Here is an 8646-nt window from a genome sequence, read left to right as displayed (position 1 = left end):
AGAGTTATGTGATTGAAATCGTTTTTAGTAATCTTTACATTTTATTGTAGACATTCATTGGTTTGTTGTGACAAAATAAGAGCTTCTACTTCAGTATCGTTCTCGCTCTGTCATCACTCATTGGTCAAGTGTCATCTACTGATGTAGGTTGATACGAAAGTACTTTTCTATATTCCATATAAATATGTTTTTAAAAATTAACTACTTGAATTATGTTGCAGATGTGTTTTTATATTCACCTGGACTTAAAACTCAAGTGCATCAAAATGGTCACTGTGAAATGGGTTTGATATTGCTTATTTGGACAAAAAAATCAACGTATTTAAACAGGTAAATTTACAACCGCTTACTTACGATAGTCTCTGGTAAGTGGTAAGTTGAGTTCGTATTTACGATTAGACACTTCCTATTGAGTTTACTCTATATTTAATGGTGTAGTAAAAGGAGATTTAATTATAACTGAAAAGCTAACATAAAAGATAAAAGATGATGCATGAACTAAAACAAACATTTCTTAAAATCGGTTTTGCCTTTGCTGCTCGATATGCAATCATGGTATCTATACCGATCAGCGGCACAGTGGGCAATAAAATGACATTGCCTTTGTCATAAGCGTCTATATACAGGTACATAGCATGTTGTTCAGGTTAAACAACGATTTTAGTTTTTGTGTTATTGGTTTGTTGTTTGTTGTGCGAACTCTTCATTTCTTTTGTGTTCAGTTTCGTCTACTGTTCTTTTTTTTTTTTTTTTATCACAGCTCTTTGTTTCTTCTCTCTTTAATTTCGTCTATGTTTGTGTTTGAGGGTTTCACAATGCTTTGTTGCTGTGCTGCTTGCTGTTAATTGAAGGTAAGTTTATTGTTCTTTGATAAAAGTGGGCTTGAACTAATAATTAAAAGAAATAAAGGTTAAGTGTAACAAATATGGGTTATAGGGGTTATTCAGGTCAATTGGATTAAAAAATTGTAGAATGAAAACAGAATTATTTACTCGGTTTGGCAAAGCGTCGTAGAACCACTGCCTCATGTAATCGCGGCATTTTCGCCATGGTGAAGCGCTAGAACCAGCGGCTCAGGCGTGAGACACGCTTTTTAAAAACCAAGCCTTACGTGCTTTATATGTTACCATATGCCAGTTATATAACTTCTATTACTATGTATAATATCTAATGCCAAGCTTCATTAGATCTGACATGTAGTTTTTATGTGCATGCCTCAATAGTTAGTTTTGGAATCACTCTTGGCAACTTGAATTTAAAAGCAGTTGGCATATGAAAGGTGCGATCCAAAAGATGGCGAATGCTCTTCCAGAGCTAAGTCAGTTATTGTATAAAACTGAGTTTCCTCCTATTGAAAGTGCCTTAGAAGCAAGACCCTTACTTGCATAACTCGGTTTAAATTTTCTTTTGATCGGGTTTTGTTATCTTTATTTGTTAGAAAGTTTTACTTTTAGAAGAATTTAGAGTACTCATTTGTGATTTGATATTCACGTTTCATATATTCATTTTGGAACTCTTATTTGTGGTAACTATGTTTATAACATCCAAATAGCATAAATCTATTTATTTGCTATTCTCCATTCAAATCTATTTATTTGGTTTATTTGCAAATCATTTCTTCACTCTTAGGTAACGTACATATTTATTCGATTGTGCGCTTTCAGCAATGAAAACTTCTAAAGATTAAAAATTAACTGAAAAAAAATCGTTGTTTAATAAAATGTGTTATGTGTTAGAGTAAATTGCCATTTTAGTCCCTGAGTTTTGTCTAAATTTGTCACTTTAGTCCAAATAGTTTTTTTTTTGCCTCTGGGTCCCTGACTTTTCCATTTTATTGCAGTTTTGATCACATACACTAACTCCATCCAAAAACTCCATCTTTAACTGTTTTCAATTGCCATTTTGATCCAATTCCAAAAAGTTCCAAAAAATAAAAAATTTTCTAAAAAATCATAAAAATTCTAAAAAATCATAAAAATTCTAAAAAATCCAAAAAATCCGTTTCGGCGCGAACCGTTTCGAACCCGAACCGTTTCGACCCGAACCGTTTCGACGCGAACCGTTTCGACCCGTACCGTTTCGAAGCCGAACCGTTTCAACGCGAACCGTTCCGACCCGTACCGTTCCGAACCGTACCGTTTCGACGCGAACCGTTTCAAACCGAACCGTATCGAACCGTGCCGTATCGAACCGAACCGTTTCGACCCGTACCGTTTCGAACCCGAACCGTTTCGAGCTGAGCCGTTTCGACCCGTGCCGTTTCGAACCGTGCCGTTTCGAACCGTGCCGTATCGAACCGTGCCGTATCGAACCGAGCCGTTTCGACCCGTACCGTTTCGAACCGAACCGTTTCGACCCGTTCCGTTTCAAACCGAACCGTTTCGACCTGTACCGGTTCGGGTTGAAACGGTACGGGTCAAAACGGTTCGGTTCGATACGACACGGTTTGAAACGGTACGGGTCGAAACGGTTCGGTTCGATACGGTACGGTTCGAAACGGTACGGGTCGAAACGGGTCGGCTTGAAACGGTTCGGCTTCGAAACGGTACGGGTCGAAACGGTTCGCGTCGAAACAGTTCGGCTCGAAACGGTTCGGGTCGAAACGGTTCGGTTCGAAATGGTACGGGTCGAAACGGTTCGGTTCGATACGGCACGGTTCGAAACGGTTCGGTTTGAAACGGTCGAAACGGTATGGGTCGAAACGATTCGAGTCGAAACGGTTCGACGCGAAACGGTTCGGGTCGAAATGGTTCGCGTCAAAACGGTACGGGTCGAAACGGTTTGGTTCGATACGGCACGGTTCGAAACGGTTCGGTTTGAAACGGTCGAAACGGTTCGGTTCGAAATGGTTCGCATCGTAACGGTACGGTTCGAAATGGTACGGGTCGAAACGGTTCGGGTTCGAAACGGTTCGCGCCGAAACGGATTTTTTGGATTTTTTAGAATTTTTTGGATTTTTTAGAATTTTTATGATTTTTTAGAATTTTTTGGAATTTTTTTGATTTTTTGGAAATTTTTTGATTTTTTGGTATTGGATCAAAATGGCAAGTTGAAAAGTTTAAATTGAAAATTCTCAAAATACCCCTGGTTTAAACTGAGTTTTTGGATGGAGTTAGTGTATGTGATCAAAACGGCAATAAAATGGAAAAGTCAGGGACCCAGAGGCAAAAAAAAAACTATTTGGACTAAAGTGGCAAATTTAGACAATACTCAGAGACTAAAATGGCAATTTACTCTATGTGTTATGTAAAATTTCTAAAAACCATCCGTATTTACAGACAGGTCTTACCGTCAGTAATTATAATAATAAAATAGCCAAGTAAACGTCATTTCAAATTAATTTGTAATTCTTACGAATGCCTTTTGGATATTTAGATTTTAAATTTTAAGGAAAAAGAAATATAGTACTTGTTGGATGATATTGTATTAATTTGTCATTATATGCGAGCCCACATAGCAGGTGAATGTCTTGGGCACACCACTCCACTCCACTCCATCTCACTTATACAGAACCGCTACTGGTAAATAAATGTTGTTTGGAATACCATTTATAACCAATCAATAAATAGTAAATTTACGCCATCCTTTAAATATAATAAAAATGAAAAATAAATGCATAATATATCACACACCTTTTATTATCTAACAAAATAACGTTATACTTGTCGCAAAAAGAGGTAGTGCCCCGAAACTTTTAATTCCAAAAAACCAAGACATTAGGTCTCTTTTACATAACCTTTAACCTTTTAACAAGTAAACTATTTATAATATCTTCACCATTTGGTCATTCCTATACATATATTTGACCAATTTTAATCCCCATGTACATGAACCGTCGCCTCAAGGTCCCGAGGCATTTTTCCGAACGTCTCAAAACTGCCTTAGGCACGTTTTCTTAAAAGTTAAGATGTTGATACCATTACTAACAGAATTTTTTTGGCTAGCTAGAGGATCAACGGACCCTAGACCCCTCTAGTTATGTGCATGCTCCAAACCCTGGTAAGTTACCAATAAGTCAACCACTTTTGTTGAAATTACAAAATCTATCACTTGCGAGTATATGATAGTTATACAATCTAATGCTTAGTGTATACAATTACGCATCTATCCCTTGTAGGGTTGTAAACAAACCAAACATTTAGCGAATCGTTCATAACAAGAAATTTCATTCGATGAACAAACAGGAACAGGGGTCTCGTTTGTTCAAATGTTCGTGAACGTTCGGTAACGTGTTCGTGAACATTCCTTCATTTATGTTCGTTTGTTTGTGTTGTTAATTAAAGATTTTTGTACTTTTATATATTTTATCTAAACTTTTTGTATTCTTTTAATTTTTATTTATTTTATTACTAACAATTAAACTAGGAAACCTTATTTACACCTTGTTTATGCACCATTCCCATTTCTTTTCTTATTATTTACATAAAAAAAATACTATTGATCTCCGTTTCATGATTGGGGCTTCAAGTTCTAGTGTTGCTCTCTTTGCCGTCCACCTTTAGCCTTCACCGCGTTCGCCAAATTTATTTGTTTTGTTTGTGTTCGTGAACATTCATTTCCTTAACGAACGAACATGAACATAATATCTTGTTCGGTAAGTGTTCATGAACTGTTCGTGAACACATTTATTTCCTTAACAAACGAACACGAACAAGAATTTGTTTGTATTCGTTCGATTCGTTTACAGCCCTAATCACTTAGGTGTACATAACAAGTATACAATCTAAGGCTTAGTGTATATACTAGTCATAGTTGTAACTTATAATTATATTTTTACATCTCTCCTGTACCCTTCGTTATCCACAAAATATATACCAATTATATGGTCCGATGGGCCACATGGGCCGTGACCCTTCATAGTGTATCTGAGGATGGAGATAAAGTCATAACTCATAAGGGTAGGTAATTAATTATGAAACATATATTCATGAAGAAAGCAACAAAAGGTAGGACTTGACAGATTCTATTTTCTGGACAAAACATGACAGAAAAAGTTAAAAATATGTTAGAAGAAGATAATTATGGGTCTAAATGAGTTGAACATTGAAGCGTTTGAGTGGAATTTCATTTATTTAATAAACGAACAGATATAAAGTTATAAACAAACAAATATATAGAACAAGGAAAAGAAGTATGTTTATATATTCATTTAGCGTATCAACAAACAAATATAAAGAGCAAGGAAAAGATGTATGTATGTTTATATACTAACAACAAATATAAAGAGCAAGGAAAAGATGTATGTATGTTTATATACTCGTGTTAGTTCGTTTCTTCAGTTAAAGGTTAAACGAATGAACTAGTTTGTTTTTTTAATTAAAGGTATCAACAACCAAATATAAAGAGCAAGGAAAAGATGTATGTATGTTTATATACTCGTGTTAGTTCGTTTCTTCAGTTAAAGGTTAAACGAATGAACTAGTTTGTTTTTTTCAGTTAAAGGTTAAACGAATGAACTAGTTTGTTTTTTAATTAAAGGTTAACCGAGTCGAAATAGGCCACTTAGTCGACCCAAAATGTTAGTCTTCTGTTTTGTAAACTGCCATAGAAAGCTTAAACCATTTCAAAAGTGAAATGCTTCATAAGTTAGCGTAACAAAACACAAGGCGAGTCAAGCAAGACCACCAAATTTAACTAAGGTATTAGGCGCAAGACCACCAAATTTAACTAAGGTATTAGGCAGAGGCCGCGCAAACGCAGGCCTCCACTGCCACAAATTATGACGTAGGCTCGACCACTTGGGCCGACCTTAGACAGGCACCCCTCCAAAGTGCAATGAAGGTCACCAACCTAGGCCATAGACCTTCTTGATCGCCCATTGACCCAGTCCAGGTAAGTGAGTAGTCCAATGGCCTCTTCTCCTTTTTATATAACAGCACTTACCCTTGGTATTTTCTGCCCCACCGATGTGGGATACCAAAAATTTGCTACTTTACTTTCTTCTTCAGTTTTCACCACAACTTGTGAAGCATTAGCAAGTACCCTTTTGATATATGTAAATTTTCTGCATCATATGTTTTTGTAACTATATGTTGTTATTTCATATTAGTTATATTATATCTCTCTGTTTTGTAAGATGAAGTTTTAGCATTAGTATTGTATTTGGCAAGTTTAAAGTCAAGTAACCTTATTTTGTGTTTCAATAATCTTATTTGGACCAAATCAAACCGCTAGTGTTACCCGCTTTTTGATCTAACAAGATAATTGGAAGGTTAATGGAAAAACGAAGAAAAATCAATCGAGGATCATTAGAAAGCATGGATTTGACGAATGGATTGAAAATGGCATAAAAAATAAATTGTTATTGACATTCAGTTCATTCGTATTAAACAATAATGGTTTTGAGCAAAGGTGACAATTTCAATCCATTTTCTAATGATTGGGTAGACTAGGTTATATGTTATCTTAAGCGGGTAAAAAATAAGAACTAAGAACTGTGGGTCTAACGGGTCGACTCGGGTTATGTTTAATCTCCAACGGGTCCATCGGGAAAAACAAAAATTAGATAAGAGGGAATGGGTCAAGCAGGTCGAACTTCACGTTTTCACCTACAGTGTATTTATAATGAAAAAAACTAATTACCTGATACACTTTTATGAAAAAAGTTGCAGGGTAAACCTAACCAGGCCCGCTTCAACCCTAAACCGATCGTTATGCCACCTCTACATCCTAGTTATCTGTTCAATTCCTTAGAAAATATGGAGTGTAATATCATATAAGGATAAGATTAATGCCAGTCAATAATAAGCAGATAAACTCTAAAGTTTGCTTAAATATGACCTAGGAACAACTTAAGAATGCATGTATCTTAAAACACATCACATATTCAAACAAGTACATAACATGTGAAATGAAAGTAAATCTGATCACGAGCCATGTTTTACGACCTATAATTAAGTTGATGACATCCTAGTATATGGAAAATAAACAACCAAACATCAACTTGTTGGCCCAAATATTATTGACCATAGGACCAAGTTATTTTTATTTTTGCACATGTATTCAGCCCCAACAGTTTGTTATTTTCTTTATGTTCTTGTCTACCTGCCTTGAGTTGGGGCTTAACTCTCCATGGGGTTATTAAATATGACAACTGAATAAGAACTTATCATCTTATTATTCTGCATTTCACAAATTTGACTACTCGCTGAGCTTTCTAATATGAAGGTAAAACTATGAAAAGTTGAAAAAATAACATTCCCTTTTTAGTGACACATGTTTGGTGACCTTTGTTTCGGTTGCTAGATTGGAGATATCACAACTCACAAGTTTAGGCAGACAAACAATGAGCCGCAAACAGAATTCGCGCCAAGTAAGTTACTAATAGGACACGCAGATCCTACACATGTTCCACAGGAAAGTTCACCGTGAAGGACCGTGTGCTGAACCCAAATCTGAGGATCATTTGAAGCATGCTGCAAAGGGAAACGTTACTGAGGAACACAAAAACAGAAACAAAATGGTGTTTCGTTATTTACTAAGGTGGATACTTCTAAAAAGTATGAGACTGTAAAACATTATATGGAAGTATAATCGGACACATTATTTTATTTACTTATTGGGTAAGTTTAACATCAGTCATATAAGTTAACACAAAAGATTAAATTTTCTTTATAGTTAACAACACAAATAAGTTTGTATGATCATACGCATGGAGTCTAAGAGACGATTTGTTGTACAAGAATCATTTTACAAAAAACATAATATACTTCTTAAAGTAGATAATGCGAAAACTCTAACATGTTATAATATAAAATCTACCTAAGTCAAATATTATGTTTTAAATTTAAAGACCATACTTGTGACATGGTTTAAACGACATGGATAGTTTGTGTGTATACTATTATATATTTTTTAGGGTGGGTGCTACCAATATCCAGTATTGTAAAAATCGGTCTACACGGTCGAGTACTTGGTAGGGTGTTTAGAATCAGTCCAACTCAGAGTTAGTTGCTCCAACTCGGTGAGGTCAGATTGTCGTTGTTATTCTTGTTTTTTTTTTCACGAATTTACCTTGGAACTACAAAGAAGTCTAGAGATTTTCAAGTGAGGGTTTGAATATGGAGAACAATGGGGATGAAGAAGATGGCAAAACATTGTTTGATTACCCATCTTATACAGATAGAATCTTGCACAAAACAATAAATGAGAGATTGTGAAGCCTGGGTATCTAGTTGAGGAGGTAGCGGCGCAGCTTTTTTCCCGTTTACCATCTATTTTGATGTAAATTCATGACACGATAAAATTTTGTGTTTCTTTGACTGTGTTAAGGGTTGGAAGAGGTTAAGTTGCAGAAGAAATACGACGGTGAAGAGAGGTGGAGTGTAGTAGTGTTTTCTCTACTATATAAATTTTCCTCTCTTAGACCGGAGGGTATGGGGGCCGTCCCCATGCCCGTCCTCCCGCCGCCGCCCCAAACAACCCACCCCCCAGCCCCGTCGCCGTGCCTCTCCCGTGAAGATCGTCCGCCTACAGCCGATCTCGCCGGGCCTCCATTTCTCTCTCCTCACACACACACATCTATACATACATACATATATATATATAAAGGGGTTCATCCCCCACCCCCCTAGGTCCATCCCCTCCAAGTCGAGCTTACGTGGCGGTGACGTGACGGCTCATCCCCTTGGGGATGAGGCTCTCCAT

The 8646-nt window shown here is 36.4% G+C and overlaps 1 non-coding gene across 1 annotated transcript; it reads right to left on the bottom strand.

The window, feature by feature from the left end:
- Positions 1-5679: 5679 nt before the first annotated feature.
- Positions 5680-5840, bottom strand: LOC118485297. The gene has a single exon (XR_004875601.1). It is a non-coding gene; the product is annotated as a U1 spliceosomal RNA (small nuclear RNA).
- Between the last annotated feature and the right edge of the window lie 2806 nt (positions 5841-8646).

Source organism: Helianthus annuus, chromosome 12 (genome assembly GCF_002127325.2).
Source record: "Helianthus annuus cultivar XRQ/B chromosome 12, HanXRQr2.0-SUNRISE, whole genome shotgun sequence".
NCBI classification, from domain to species: Eukaryota; Viridiplantae; Streptophyta; class Magnoliopsida; order Asterales; family Asteraceae; genus Helianthus; species Helianthus annuus.
This window is presented reverse-complemented; position numbering and strand designations above follow the sequence as displayed.